Raw genomic sequence first — 16731 nt, 5'->3', positions numbered from 1 at the left:
ATTTATTTTGCAAGTCATTATGACAATAAATATTATAAAAGTTTCAAAATGTATATATTGGTTACAGTGTCAGGTAGGTCCCTGAACACCTAACAGCTTAACACCATGGAGATTTATTTCTTGTATGTCTAAGTATTGGGTCAGTGACCATGTGAGTAGAGTACTTCTCTACATAGTCCCGCTAGCACTCAGGCTGACAGAAGGCTCACCAACTTTATTTTTTTATTTTTTATTTTTTTTTAAGATTTATTTTATTTATCTGGGGAGGGGGGGAGAGAGAGAATCGCAAGCAGACTCCCTGCTGGGCATGGAACCCAATGCAGAGGATGGGATCTGTGACCAGGTTCCAAACTGAAATCAAGAGTCAGATTCTCAACTGAGCCACCTAGGCACCTCTTACCAACTTTAAATACAGGGCCTCCAAAGTTCTCCCAAGGAAGACTGTTGCTCCAAATAAGTGAAAAAGAAAAAACGTATAGAGAAGTATGCTTAAGAGGTTTGTTTGTATGGGTCACTATTGCTCTGACAATCATGGACTGAAACTCGTTCTCATGTTCATATACAAATGCAGTGTAGACAGGGATATGTAACCTGGCTGTGTCCAAGATGAAGAGGAGAAGATGGGTTTTGGTAAGCAGGCCAAATTCTCTACAATGTGATACATAATACTTGCTCCAGCATTTCTACATTTATCCTGAGAAAACATAAAGTTCAATCTTTGAACTACAAAGTTGCTTATTAAAGCAGTGTTTATAGAGGTGAACCATTGGATACTATTTGAACTCAGCAATCTTGTACCGATTAAAAATACAGAATGATGGGGATCCCTGGGTGGCTCAGTGGTTTAGAGCCTGCCTTTGGCCTAGGGCGTGATCCTGGAGTCAAGTCCCACGTCGGGCTCCCTGCATGGGGCCTGTTTCTCCCTCTGCCTGTGTCTCTGCCTCTCTCTCTCTCTCTCTCTCTCTCTCACTCTCTCTCTCAATCTGTGTGTCTCTTGTGAATAAATAAATAAAATCTTTAAAAAAATACAGGATGATGTATATATCATCAGAAAGAATGGAATATTGTACAACAACTAGAGCATCAAATAGTGCTACAGATAAATATTGAACTATTCACATAGAAATCTATATGTGATATACCATTAATTTTAACAACTAGATCATGAATAATGAATGTATGGAGTTTGAACTGGTTTTCATAACAACATAGACTTATTGGGTGAAAAGCCTCTTGGAATAATATTCAACAAAACTATCATAGTAGTTACCTCTAGATCTTGGGACAATAGATGTTTTTACTTCCTTTGCTTTGCATATTTGTTGCTTCTTCTTTTCATTTCTTCAAAATTCCCTTGTATTTATTTTGTGGCCTTTTAGATGAACTATTAAAGTTGGCCCCACTGTAATAATATCTAGGTACATCTTGCAATACAAAGTGATGTCTTTCTATGGGTTATTTTTCATCATTACTTTTATTTGTTCTGCATAGGTTACACAGACAGCTTCACCTAAGAACCACATCCGTAGCTGGTTACCCGTTTGCTCCAAGTCTCTCTGCTTGTGAGCACAACCATGAACTATGCAGACAACATTTGCACATGGCGGGCTATGTCACCACACTTTTCATCTGGCACAGTGACTGAAAGTACTTCCAGACTGTTCTTTTGACTTGAGCTAACTTGTTCATATGATCAAAAACAGAGTGTGTCTTCTGTGAGTAGCCAAAATGATCGGATATCTATTGGATGATGGAAAGCAAGTGCTTTCAGGAGTTTTCAAGCTTTCTTGAGTGTAGAACTTAACTAATTTTACAGTAAATTTCCAATTAAATGTTGGTTGGCTTCTTATTAAAGTGTCCCGGCTTTTAATTTTCACTATCAGTGTGGTCGTTTGTATAGAAGTCTGATTTAGTAAATCAGAGGAGAGTCCCTGTTTAATGTTTTCAATTTCTTTCTTGGAAAAACTGCTTTAGAGCACAAGTATATATTTAAAACTGAAAACATTAGTAATTTAAAAATCAGAAGCCTTGGAGAACAATAGCTTAAATAGCCATTTTGAGAATCTATTAACATTAAATCATTATCCTATCTTGCAAAGAACAATTCCCTGCTAAGTTATAAAGATTAGCAAATGGGGCTTTGATGGGGTAGTGCCCCATGGTAACTCTCCCTGAGGCTTCATAGGGCCCCCATGTGTACTCTGCTCAAAGGCTCATGACTAAGGGGCTGTATCAGGGCAGAGATGCAGACTCTATTCACTTCACCAGGCTGTGCACCCTTGTGTGAGGCTGTGTCTGTCTAAGCCCTTGAAGGAGAACTATCCATAGTAGTACACAGGCTCTGTTGGGTTTTTTTTTTTTTTTTTTTTTTTTTTCAGTCCTGGGTGTTATTTAAGTGTGAAGCTGCAATATACTTTATTAAGCTTTTTTCACAGTTAGAATCAAAAGATTTCTCAGTACAGCATTAAAGGTTAGGATGAACATGAACCACTTATTGATTAGGCCAGGGTGTTTGTTCGTTCAATCATTCATTCACCCATCCATCTCTTCATTCAACACATATGTACTGGTTTCTTATTATATGCTAGTCATTATACTAAACTCAAGAGAGGCAAAAGTGAACCTAGGGGACCCAACCTTTGAGGAACTTACAATCTCACGGTGGCATCATTTGAAAAATTAGCAGGTAACAGAAGCATGGACAAGCCTGGCTCATGAGAAATTGCTTGCTTCACAATGTCTAGATGACAGAAAAAGTTCCTTGGGGTTAAGAACTCGGCATTATCCTAACTGAGTTCTAAGGTTTTTGGAGCACAGTTGTGAGTAAGAAACCCCTCAGGCTTAAGTATTATCTAAATAATGTCCCTGGTTCCTTTTCAACCCTTTACCCCCAACATCCTCATCTCTGTTTTATTTAGCTTAAAACTCAGCCAGTGAGCTTTCAGGTGAATCTTTAGCTCATCCAGGCACTGAGTAAGCTCTAAAGCTGCTCTGTCAGAATAGATGAAAAGGAGATGTAGTGCAGAGTATCACTTTTGTTCTGATGATATTCCAATATTTGCATTGAGAGAACATAAATATTTTTAATCAGAATTCAGAAATTCCTTGTGCCCAGCCTGAGTTTTACAGGAATACCCAAAGAAACTTGGTAAAAGTATCTTACAGAACCCGTGGAAGAAGATGGATTGATCTTGGCTGGAAAGATTTGAAAGAAAAACTGTGAGTTAACCTAGGTCATGTATTTCCGGGCATTTTTTTTTTTTTAAGGTATATATGATTCTATAAAATTCAATCTGATGAACTCTTTTTAAAGTGACTTCTAAAGAATAATTCTTTCTTGTGCAAAATAGAAAAGATCCATTTTTCCCTCCCTTAGACATGAGTGTAACAAGTAAAACAGAATGCCAAAATATTCTAGTTAAAATGTACGATGTCAGAGATTGAGCTTCATGGCTATTATGCTAGAGCAGCATGGTACCGAAGAACAATGGACTGGAATGAAGTCTTCCAGGCACAGTCTGGTTTTTTGAGCACAGCACTTTTCTTAGCACTAATTTCCCTGATTGACAGAAATATCGGCAGTGGGAAGGAGTTTATGGGTATCATTAATGACAAGCAATGGAAGCTTTTAGATATTTTCTTTTTTGTAAGAAACGTTATGCCTTTCAAACTAATATGGTTTGAGGACCTTTACTAAGATGAGATTCAGAGGACTTAAAATGGAAATCTAACATGCACCATTATGCCAGAATGCAGAGGCAGTTTTACAACTTTTCTGAGGCTAGGTGGGTGGCAGTTTATCAACTGGAAACATGACAGAGATGAGAGACCATTGTGGAAATATCTTGCTTTCCCCTTCATTTATGATTGGTTCCTCAGACAAAGATCTCCTTGATGTTGGTGGTGCTGGGTCAGTGTTAAACACTGCACTCAACCTGATTCTTGGCAAATGAGTTACTAACAGACCAAAATGATGTACTTCAATTCCAGGAGATTACATTAATGTTACCATAAATGGAAAATCAAATTGTCATTGCCTTAGGGGAGTAGGGAAGAAAAAAAACTATTTATACCAGACACATCATAAAATTAAGTTACCTCAGAGAAAATAAGAATTACTTGAGTCCCAAGAGAAAAACCATTAAATATAAGCATATGCAAAGACAGTTTTGACTATATCAGAAATAAAGTGAACTCAGGATCTGCTTGGGCCATCACCCAAAAGTAGTGTTGCTAATGGCGGAGCAGCCCATTCCTGAGAGACCAAGGACTGCAGAAAATTTGGGGACAAAAGGAAAGAATGAGGGGATGGGAGAGGAGGTTCCAGGAACACCTGCATTAAGCACCATTTCCCTTTGCCTAACTCCAAATCTGATTACATCTGCCATTTTAGAAGACTCAAAGCCCAAGAATTTGATAAGGAAATAGACTAAAAAATTAAACCTGCATGTTAACTGTGTACAGATTTGCTAGCCTAGAGAAATAGAATGGGAAACAGACAGCAGCAGCAAGTTCAAAATTGGCTATAAATCTCAAATAGGAAGTCTACGGCTCACATTGGGCATGGTATACTAGGATCAACTATATATATATATATATATATATATATAGAGAGAGAGAGAGAGAGAGAGAGCATCTTTCATAAGTTATCTCAGCTTGTTGAAGAAAAATTGTAGTAGAGAATTGACATCCATGGAAAATTCCTATTACAGAGGAAAAGCATTGCTGGCATTCTCTGCTTTGTTACTGTAAATGTTTAAACTATTAGTTGCTCTGCTGAAGTGAAGAGGTTATGCTCCAAACATACAAATAGGGTCAGAGGAGAACTCAAATATGGGCTTTCTTTAGTCTCAGGCAGGTCCTTTAGCCTTTGTCAATTTCAGCTTTCTACATAGCTCTTGGAAAACTATCCAGCCTCCCTCACCAGAACTGCTAATAGCCTAGGAATACTCATGCCATCTTCAGAGGTCATAGATACTGGGGGACAAAGCGGATGTCCGCACACTTCCAAGAGTGATCAGGTAATGTTTGAGATGCTAGTCTAAACCCTAGGGGCATTGTCTTATAGGCCCTGGGCATTCTGCACTCTGTATTCTTGTGCGCTTGCAGAGGCAAGTTTTGAAATCGCATAGCAGTTTCCTACTGAGTTGTTATCAAATGTTGAAAGTTCTTTCTACATGTAAATATGTTCTGAGACTCAGCCAAGGCAGTTACATTTTATCCATGTTTTCATTCTTTGAGATAAATTTTAAGAACAAACACTATAGTAGGCGGTGTGTTTGATAAGGGATTAGAAGAGAAAATGCATTGCCCAATCTTCAAGGACATAACAATCTAATAGAGGACGCAGATACAGAAATAAACATTACCGTGTAATGTGATCAGAGCTATAAAGGATCACGTGAAGTATCTTCAGAGTACCAAGGATGGGAGTAAGAGACTTGCTCTCAGGAAGTTGAAGGAAGCTGCACAGAGGAAGCTGCATGGACATTGGAACTGGGTTTGAAGAGTGAGGTAGACAGTAGGCATGGGAGCAATGTGAGGGATGCTCTTATATGAGGTTAAAGGAAGAACACAGGCCTGATGAATGAAAAACACGGTGTGTTTACAATCATTAGAGATTTTTAATGTGTGAAATGGAGAGTAATAAAGAAGAGATTGGAAAGGTAAGTTGGTCCTGAGCTTAAATGCGCTTTGAAGGAAATTCTAATGCCAGCTCTCAGCCTTTTAGCTCATTGTGGAATCAATTCAGTGACTCACCTTCCCAAGAATTCACTCTTGCAGTTATATTATTTCCTTTGAAACATATTTATTTTTTTAAAAAAGTTCAGATTTCTTCTGAATCATCTATCAACATACATACATGTACGAACATTTACTCTCTAAATAAAAATTCTTTCCTAATGTGAGATTTTCCTGTACTCATCTGTCCTAACTACTCTCTCTATCTGTCCATAGTTAAATTTACCTTACAGTATTTCCCCAAATTACTTCTTTTATAAATATTTTAGCCTTTACCTGCTGCAATTTTACGTGTCAAATTGACTAGGCCACAGGGTGTGCAGATATGTGGTCAAACATCATTCTGGGTATGACCATGAGGTTTCTGAATGAGATTAACATTTAAGTGGATCAACCCGGTAAAGCAGATTGTCCTTCCTAATATTGGTGGGCCTCATCTAGTCAGTTGAAGACCTGAAAAGAACAAAAAGCTGACCCTCTTGTAAATAAGAAAAATTCCTCCACCTGACTGCCTTTGAACAGAGTCATCAGATTTTTCCTGCCTTCACTTTCTAAGAAACATCAGTTCTTCCTGGGTCTCAAGCCTTCTATTAGACTAAAACTACACCCTGGGCTCTCCCACGTGTCCAGCTTGCCAACTCACCCTAAATATCTTGAGACTTGTCAGCTCTCGTAATTGTGTGAGTCAGTGTCTATTGGTTCTGTTTCTCTACAACCCTAATATGCAAGCTAAAACTCTGAGTCTCTGTTTCTTCATTCTTATAATGGAAATAACAATTATCTACCATTGGGTTTGTTATAAGAAAATATTATTAAAATGTCTACATTTTTAATATATGTATTTATAGTGCTATGAATCTGTTGAAAATAGTTGCAAGCTTTTTTTTTTTTGTATTTTCTGTCTATATTACTGTTTGGGCTTCTTTGTTCACACTTTGTTATCATTATATTAGACACCTCTCATGGTGTGCCTCACGTGTTTTTGGATCACTTTTTCTTTTTTCCGGTTATTTCTAGGCTAACAGTTTAGCAATGTGCAACACGACATCATCTTGCCTTACCTGTACCAAGTATTAGCTTTATAGAGATATAATGAACATATAATAAATTGAACATGGCTAAAGTGTACATTTTGGTAACTTTCAACACATGAATATATCTATAAAACCACAACTACAATCAAAATAATGAAAATAGCCATCACCTCCAAAAGTTCTCTCACTTCCCATCAATGGCCCACTCCTATATCTCCCTGCCACACCTTTCCCTAGGCAGCAGCTACTCTATTTTTTATCACTACAGATTAATTCACATTTCCTAGGATTTTATTTAAGTGAAATCATAAAATATGTAGTGTTTGTGTCTTCTGCTTTCCCTGAGCATATTGTTTTGGGGTTCTTTTGTGTTGTTACAGGTATCTGTAGTACATTCCTTTTTATTGCTGAATCACATTTCATTGAATGGATATATGATAATTTGTTTATCCTTTTATCTACTAATGATCACCTGGATTCTTTCTATGTTGGGACCATTAAAGTTTCTAGGAATATTGACGTATGAGATTTTTGTGGAAATATGCTTTTATTTCTCTTGGATAAATACCTTGGATTGAATCATTGTATCATATGGTAGGTATTGGATTAATGTTTAAAGAACCTGCCAAACTCTTTTTAACCAGGAGCAAATGGGTGTTCTAGTTGCTCCACATACCTGCCAACATTTGGTATGGTGAGTCATTTTAATTCTAGGCATGCCAATAGGTTTGTGGTAGTGGTTTGCTGAGATTTTAATTTTCACTTCTCTAATTACTAATTCTGTTGAGCATCTTTCCATGTACTTGTTTGCCATCCATACAGTTTCTTTGATGATGAGTATGTTCAAATCTTTTCCCATTTTCTGTGTCTTTTTATTTTCCTAATGAATCTTAACAGTTCTTTATAAATTATGGATATAAGTCCTTTATCAGATAGGTGATTTGCAAATATTATCTCTCAATCTGTCTTGGTTTTTTTTTTTTTCATTCTCTTAATGTGTTTTGAAGAGAAGAATGGTTTAATTTTGATGAAGTCTATGATCATTTTTACTTTTATAAATTATCTTTCTAGTGTCATAGCTAGGAAATATTGCCTAACCCCAAATCACTTATAAATCATTTAAAGTTTTCACCTATGTGTTCTTCTATAATTTTTACAGAGCTTGACTTTACATTTGAATATATGATCCATTTTGAGCATTAAGGTGTGAGGCACAGATTGAAGTTTTCTTTTTCCTCTATTAAAATATAGGATATTCATTGTTTCAGCATCCGATGGATTGAAGGGTTGTGTGCCCCTCCCCCACCTCCCCTCACAAATTTATATGTTGAAGCCTACTCCTTATGATGATGGCATGGCATTTAGAGGTGGGGCTTTTGGGAAGTACTTAGGTTTGGATAAGGTAATGGAAGTGGAGCCCCCATGATATGATGGGAATAATGCTTTTATAAAGCACACTCTTTTTGTCATTAAAAATACAAGAAGCCAACCATTGACAACCTAGCAAAGGGCCCTCACCAGAACCTGACCATGCTGGCACAATGATCCTGGATTTTCTTTTAGTCTCCAGAACTTTGAGACATATGGATCTGGAAATCAAAGAGAGGAAAAGCAGAATATACATTTTTCTCTCTTAGATTCTGTAGGATTCAAAACCTGGATCTCAAAAAAAAAAAGAAAAAAAAATAAAAAAAAAACAAAACCTGGATCTCAGGTAAGACAGACACTCCCATAGGGAGCATAATAAGGATTCTGTTGAATTTAAAGAGACTGTTAATAACTGATCTGTTCAGCCACTTCCTATGTGAGTGACTCAGCAGGCAAAGAAAGGGGTTATTGCATTGGTGGTAGTAATTAATTACCATTAGAACCTAGGATAGCTGCCACATAATGGGGACAGAAAGGAATAGGTATAGAACCCAGCAGAGTTACTGGAGTATTTCTTAATACTTCCATGATCACTACTAACTGCAAGTGGGCAAATCCAGCAACTATGGCCAAATAGATGCACAGCAACTAATGACTCAGATGCTTTACTGAGGAAGATCTGAATCACTACCAAACAATTTAGACCTAGTGAAGGGCCAGCCAAAGCTAAATGAATCCAGAATAGGTGGTAGAGAAGGATGTTGATGTATATAAATCACAGCCTTAGTCTCAGCTGCAGCACTGGAGACTATAGCTTGCTCAACTAACACTTCAGTATTGTCTTTTGTAGAAATTTAGGTCATCCATAATCTTGAAGGACCTATGTTAGACTAAGCAGATCTGAGAGGTGCAAGGATTGGATACTATCAGACCTTCTTATTCCCCATCTTACGTCCTTGATGCTCACCTTTGATTTCAATTATTGCTATAGTAACCAGCTTTTGGCAGATATAATCTGGCAATACCTCTTCTCAGTGAAGCCATGTATCTCTGTCTTACTGTCCTGGTGCTTCTTTGATTCCACTGAAAGCAGCATCTCTCAACAGTGAAGTTTGTAAAAACCTGGAAGAATGAAAAAATTAACACCCCCTAAACGACCCTTCAACAGTAGGGGATGGGTGCCTATAAGTGAATGTTCTTCTCTTTTATCCCGTTGGCAGTTAATTCTAAGGCATGTTATATAACTTCTCAGAAGATTCTGGGATGATTGTGTCAACAGTCATGATGAATCTAATGAATTCATGTATTGACTTTCCCTCCTTCCCTGTTTCACTCTTCCCAGTCCTCTGGTATTAGTTGCAGGGATCATGTCCCAAAATAAACTACCTTCATGGTAGCTTTATTTCAGGCTCTGCTTTCTAGTGGGTTATGCAAGCTGAAACCATCACTATTGGCATCCATGTTCCAGTGGTCATTTCTCTTTCCTCATCTTATTCTACCTTTCAGAAACATTAGACTAGAGTAGATCACTCTATTTTGTGACACTTCTTACTCATGATTTCTATGATGTGCCTTCATCTGATTTTTCTCCTACTTTAGTGGTTTCTCCTAGTCTACTTCATTGGTGTTAAATTTTATGTTTCATCTACAATTGTTGGAGTGTTTCAGGGTTCAATTGTCGGACCATTTTCAGTACAAACTCTTTCCTCAAGACATTATATTTAGTCCCTTCACTGTCATCAAAATGTCAATGAATTCCAAATTTGTAATCATGATCTCTACACTGGCTTCCAATATACATGCAGCTATATATTTGATTTCTCCCTTTGGATATCTAATGGACTTCTCAAAATTACCTTCTGCAAAGTTGATCTCTGAAACTGTTTCTGATCCAGCCTTTTCAATCAGCCATGAAGCTGAGAAGTCACTATCTTTTTCATTTATATTCCAAGTCTAATCCATAAAGAAGTCCTAAAATTTCTACCTTCAATATAAATCATATATCCATTCCCTCTGTCCACCTTTACTAGGCCATTCTTGTATCTCACCTGAGCGACTGTAATAGCCTTCTACTTGTTCTTCCAACCTCTACTCTTGCTGCTTAAAACTCAATCTCTGCACAGTAAAGAGAATAATCTCTTAAATCCATTAATTAGAACATGTCTCTCCCAGGTTTAAAACCCTCCAAAAGGCTTTCTGCTGCACTTAGAATGAATCTAATGACTTACCATCACTTTCAAGACTCTACATGACCAGCTGTTACCTGCCTATCTGACTTCATCATCTGCTATGCTCCACCTCTCTCAGTATCTATAGTCACACTGGCCTTTTGTCTGATCTATGAATTTGCCAAGCATATTCCTGCCTTAGGGCATTTTCACTCTGTTCGTGCTGTCTGGGACAAGCTGCCATCATATCTTAGTAGAGCTCGATCCTTCTTGTCATTTGTCTGAACTCAAATATCCCCTCCTTAGGCCTTCAAGTCTACCCAAATACCCCATCCTCATGTCCATTCATTTTTTATCATATCTCCCCCTTTTTAAAATATAAATAACTTTTTGATATATAAGCCACCACTACTCAAAATGACCACATTCTTTTATTTAATTAATTAATTTTTGTTTCTTTCTCAGGAAAGCAAGCTTCATCAGAGAATTTACATTGCCTGACACTCTTTCTGGTCGCTTGTGGAGTTTAATAAACATATTGAATGAAAAAAAGATTTCACTTCAAAACAAAGTTCTACTTTAAAAAAAATGTTTTAAACTGCTCTGACTTACTGCTAAATATTTACTCTTTGTGATCTTGACAATTTTACCTAATCTCATCTTCAGTTTTTATTTAGTAATTTATCAATAATTCCTTAATCATAGGAATTTATTGCAGTGATTAAAAGGAACATATGTACAAAGCTATATGTTCATGAATATGTTTCTCCTGACCGTAGAGGAAAATGTACTGGAAATAAACTGAAATACTGTGTAGTCAGAAAAGTTATTGAAGTTGAAAGATCAACCTATTAGTATCAGTTCCTTAATTTGTAATATAGTTCTAAAATGGGACTTGTTCTGCTTCTCTATCAAGTAAAATTCACCGAGGAATAAAACAATAGAGGAAAATATTCCTGTCTTTCAAAAAAAGTCATTTGACCCCTCTATGCAGGATTTTCAGAAGTCCAGCCCAAAACCCAGTTTTACAATCTTCAGCCAACTTACTCAAGGGAAGAAAATGGCTGAGTTTGAAAAAACTTGATGAAAGAATGTGTTTGGAGAAAGCTGTTGCACTCAGGGGTGTTTTCTTGGCCTCCATCTAAGAGCAGATTGGGTCATGAGAGAGGTATTTCAGGGAGACCACCTAGAGAACTTGTTCCATGAACCCTGAAACTTGAATGACATGGTTGACCAGTATCTACAAGATGCTATTAGTGGCAGAAACAGTGTGGCAGCACTGTGAGAGAGTTGATGGTAGGTCAGGGTTGTATGTGTTTCCCATGGACCAAAGAAACACCTTATGGAAGAGAACAGGCCCAAAGATTGTTTGAAAAGAAGTCCCAGAGAGCTTCCTGACAGATACAAGACATCCACAGCAGTTAGCAGCCTGTGGTATGGCACAGATTGGAGAAACTGAAGAGTGTGTTGTATGCATCAAGCTGGAGGGGAGGCACTATCCAATGTCACATGAGCTACTGTGGATGAAGACTAAGCACAAGTAAGCATGCGTGCTACTACCACATCTATTCAACTTTATACTGGAAGTCCTAATCAGTGCTATGAAGTAATAAAAATAAATAAAAGTACCTCCAATAGTCAAACCCAGTAAACAACCCAAAAGGGTATTACCTAGTTAATGGATAATGAAATTTGTCATGTGCATACATTGGAATGCTATTCAACAATAAAGAGAGGGAAAAAAGTACTGATACATATGACAATACGAAATACAAAAGCATTTTATAAATAAGAGAAGCCAGACATGAAAGTGTAGATATTCTGTGACTGTACTATATGACATTCTGTAAAATACAAAACTAGAGGGAGAATAATCAGTTCAATTGCAGGACAATAGTATAGGGAGAGATGTGAATAGGAAGGGACCAAAAGGAACTTTTCGGAGTGATGGAAAATTTCTGTCCTGATTGTGGTGGATTTATATGTCTGTACAAGTTATGAATTTTTCTCAAGAAATTCAATAAATTCGACTTAAAAAGTTAATTATGCCAAGATATGTAATAGAGATATGTAGAATGGGTGAGGAAAATATAGACAAGGGAAATGTAACCCACAGTAAGGTGATGGAACACTTTGAGATAAATATAAGGTATCTACTGTTCTACATGGCATCAAGCATCAAGTGCCAAATAATAAAATACCTGAGCTTCTGAGGCTGAGGAGGATGTTGGATTATGTTACATGAAAGCATCATTGCACCCATGTTTCTGCTCATTTGACTATATACTCCCTGAATACAAAGATTTGATCTCGTTCATCATATTGTCTGCTGTGCTTAGCTTTGTGTATGGAAATCCATTGGTACACCATAAATGTTTTCTTGATTGATTTACTGAGTATCTTGTGGAAAATCAGTTTTAAGTTCCCAGACACCATTTTCAAGGTACTCTTCTCAAAAATAAAAATATAATTTAAAATTGGCACATTTCTGCATCAGGAGAGTTACATAAAAATAGTAGTCAATGACTGAAACGTGTTTGGGTTGGAAAACAGATGTAAATCTGAAGCAAAGAGAGTTTTCAGTAATAAGCAGTGGCAGGAATTTTGCAGAGGGAACTGAAAAAACAAAACCATGTCTCTACTACTCTCAGTAATGAAAAGTATTTTGGAAGATTTCTAGTGGAGTCTTAGAAAATCTGGAGATCCTATAAGCGCTCTGTGCAAGGACCTCCTAGACTTATGTAGAAGAACAGGGTGGGACACACAGAAGACTTTCAGCCAAATTTAAAGGAAAAAGAGGAAAGAAACATAGACTGCCCAGGAGGAGATCTTTCTCTTTTAACAACTCATCTGGGTAGAGGTTTTTTTTTATTGAGGAAGAACATAAAATTATTATTTGAATTAAATTTTATGTCATTTTAGCTTATTTGTATATAATTTTGCCTCCTTATATTAAATTCAATTCCTTTTTTGATCCTTCTATAAAGTCCCAATGATAAGTACTCCAAGATAATAAGATGTAGGCTTTGAATCATCTCCCATGTTAGTAAACCAGGTAGGCATCATGAGGCTGAGAAAAACAAGTAAGTAGAAACTCTTTTGAGGCTATCATAGCAATCAGATTTGTTTCAGACTGGGAGGAGGTCTATCTCTTGAGAACAAGGGTTCTACCTGTAGTTCAGGGATCTGGGTTAAACTTCAAGTCAACCATTTTTTTTTTACCAATATTTTTAACTTTCTTGCTCAATATTTCTTTTGCAAATGTAATTCAGTCCTGGCTAACTTACTGTCTTCTTTTATTCAATCAATATCCCCAAAGAGATGTTATTTGCCTCTCACTGTCTTTCATCCATCCATAGATTCTTAAAGTCCAGCTACATCAAAATGTTTACTGTTACTCGATTATGTTCACCCAGTCTCCCTGCCAAAGGTAAATTCTCAAACTTCCTCCTGGAAACATGCTGGTCTCCCAGGCATGGATGAGCTCTTGTCAAGTGTATTCTTTCTAATTTGGTGCTTATTAAAGTGAATAAGCACATATTTATCTTGCCCTATAGGTAGACTGTAAGTGTATGTGACCAGGACCCAAGACTCTATTATCCCTCTTTATATTCCAGAACGGAATACCAAGCTTGCTCATGTTGAACACTCTAAAAATACCCACTGAAAAGAAATGAATAATCATGAACTTTAATTTCCCTTATATTAATGATTAAGTGAAAGGGCTAAGCAAACAGAATCTTAGTGGAGCTAAAATAACTTGTATCTTGCTTAAGAGTTTCCTTATTCAGCACCCTCTAGGGGCTGAACCTATTTTTATTTTTGTACCAGTTAAGTACAAAGTTAAGTACAGAATAAGGCCAGACAGAGAATACAATAAATTTTCACGGATTTCTTATAACCTCCCACTAGGAAACTAATAAGCTGAGGCAGGGGCAGTAGTAGTAAGAAAAGAATAAAATATCCTCTGAACAATGGCTCTACTTAAATATTTCCTTAATAAATGCCATAGCATTTGGGAATTCATTAAAGGGAAGAACTCTTTCCTATATGTTAACTGCAGCTTCAGCAATAGGAGAGATAATTAAGAGATTCTTTGAATGAAACCCAACTTTCTCAGCAGCAGACTAATAGCTATGATTTTCCTAAAAAGGATTTTCCTAATAACCTGTAAGCTTTCCTAATCCCTGGTTCAGGCCTGTTTTCTGTCTATGAATAAAAATAGAATAGTTCTAGAACCCAACTCTAAGTGCTTAAAATTTAGAATCTCCTTTAAAAGAGAAGACAGTTTGGCTAATAAGTCTCTTCACTTGTGAATATTTTTTCTTCCTATCTCCTATTTCTTACCCATACAGAGCTCTGGTTCAAGATAGAAATTTATAGCAATATGCATTTATAATATTCACCTTGAGATTGGGATATATTTTAAATAAGTTAAATAATTTAGTTTAAAAAACATCATTTGTAAATAGGGATGCATGGGTGGCTCTCATTCAGTTAAATGTCTGACTCTAGATTTCCCCACAGATCATGATCTTGGGGGTTGTGAGATTGAACGCATGCCCTACTGGGCTCTAGGCTCTGTGTTCAGCAGGGAGTCTGGTTAAGATTCTCTTTCTCCCTCTTCCTCTGACACCCCTGCTCCACTCAGGCTTGCTCTCTTTCTCTAAAACAAATAAAATAAATCTTTGAAAAAATAATTTGTAAATAGTATTTGAAAAAGGAATACATTTCAGATCAATAGAATACATTTTTAAAGTAAAAAAGATAACTTCTGAAAAAATGTACACCTCAGACTTAAGAGATTTTCTCAGTACTGGAAAAATATTATTAATTTATTTGTTTACAACATTGGTAGCATTATGTGACTCCATGGAATATTCCAGGTATAGAAAATGAAACAAAGATGTTAAATAATTGTCTGGATACAAAAGGCAAAGCATTACATGATTAGTTCATATTTCTCACAGATAATTTATCTTAAGATAAAAGTTTAAAATGCTTATATATACCAGTTTAATAAAAGTAAAGTGAAGGAGAAAATGGATAATTATGAAAGTGCTCCAAGCTCTTACAGAATTTCTACCTGTAACATCTAAATTATTGGGCAAAAGTATTTTGAGTTGCCTCATAATTTTCTCTGGTCTTCATTTTGTGAAATTACATCTCCCTGTGCATGATCCTATCAATGCATCAAGAAATCATACACTATAGCATAGTGTAGGCTAAGAAATATATATATTCCAAGTGAACTTGTTCAAAGGTGAAAACTTTGTAACTTCAGGAGATCTTCATGATAAAACAAGAACCTCATCAAAGAATGAAAATAACTTCTCTCCAAATAAAAGTTTTCCAGATAGTAGCTACACTTGTGGTAAGCATAATATTACAAAACAGCATAATATTGAGTTGTTGAATCATTATGTTTTATTTATTTATTTTTATTTTTTTATTTTTTATTTTTTAATTTATTTTTATTTTTTGAATCATTATGTTTTATACTTGAAACTAATATAACACTGTGTCAACTACACTTCAACTTAAAAAAATTTTTTTCCAAAAAAAAAAAAAAAAAATTTTTCCATCAACTGTATATTAAGTCAAATTTTAAATTTGGCACAAATCAAAATCAAATGTTTGTATACAATCAAGATCAAATATTTGTATGCAATCAAAATCAAAATTTGTATGCGGTCAAACATTTGTTGAATAAGACTTTCCATTTGCACATCCATATACACATAGAAATACCTACTTTCAAAAATTGAAAGTTGATCCAAGTATTCAAACAAATAAAGTGATAAATAATAAAGAGACTTAATAAAATCAAAGGAACATTCAGGGAGTAGAATGTTTCCCTTTTGTTCATCTATAACACTAGTTTTCAACCCTGGCTGCTCATGAGAATTGTCTAGGAGATTCTAAAAAATTTGATGCCTCAACCACACTAATTAAATCAGAATCTCTGAAGACAAGACCTACTTGGTTTTCAAGTTCTCCAGGTGATTCCACTGTGTGTGTGATCTCAATGTGAGACTTATCGACCTAGAACAAGTAAGAGAATGAGATGAGGTTTTCACTAATTCAACAGGTAGAATCAATACAAGTGGAAGGATCAATTAAGTGGTCTATCCTCTTGATCTAGACATTCAACACGCATTCTAAAAGTCAGTCTTTCAAAACCCCTTGCATGACCTTGAACAAGTCACTTTAACTCTTTGTGATTCAGTTTTCTCATCCATGAAATGAAGATTATTATATAAGAATTAAATGAATCATCATGTGCAAAATATTTAGTAAGAGTTGCAAAATACAATGTAAATATCATATAGGTGTTTATTCACTTTTTTTTAACATAAGCAATATATGCAGCAAGGGGGGAGGAATTAAATCATAAATATGCAAAGAAGAAATCTTTG

General features: G+C 36.0%; 1 long non-coding RNA gene across 1 annotated transcript in view; it reads right to left on the bottom strand.

Annotated features, from left to right (window-relative positions):
• LOC140595181 (uncharacterized) overlaps positions 1 to 16359 on the bottom strand; it is a 38314-nt gene extending 21955 nt beyond the window's left edge. Inside the window, exons 1-2 of the long non-coding RNA XR_011996620.1 lie at positions 16295 to 16359; positions 9112 to 9266 (exon numbers count right to left, since the gene is read on the bottom strand). This is a non-coding gene — a long non-coding RNA (uncharacterized lncRNA). The remainder of the gene's footprint in view (positions 1 to 9111; positions 9267 to 16294) is intronic.
• Positions 16360 to 16731: the final 372 nt, after the last annotated feature.

This window comes from Vulpes vulpes, chromosome 13, assembly GCF_048418805.1.
Source record: "Vulpes vulpes isolate BD-2025 chromosome 13, VulVul3, whole genome shotgun sequence".
Classification (NCBI taxonomy): Eukaryota; Metazoa; Chordata; class Mammalia; order Carnivora; family Canidae; genus Vulpes; species Vulpes vulpes.
The sequence above is the reverse complement of the archived record's forward strand: the minus strand, read 5'-3'. Positions and strand labels throughout refer to the sequence as shown.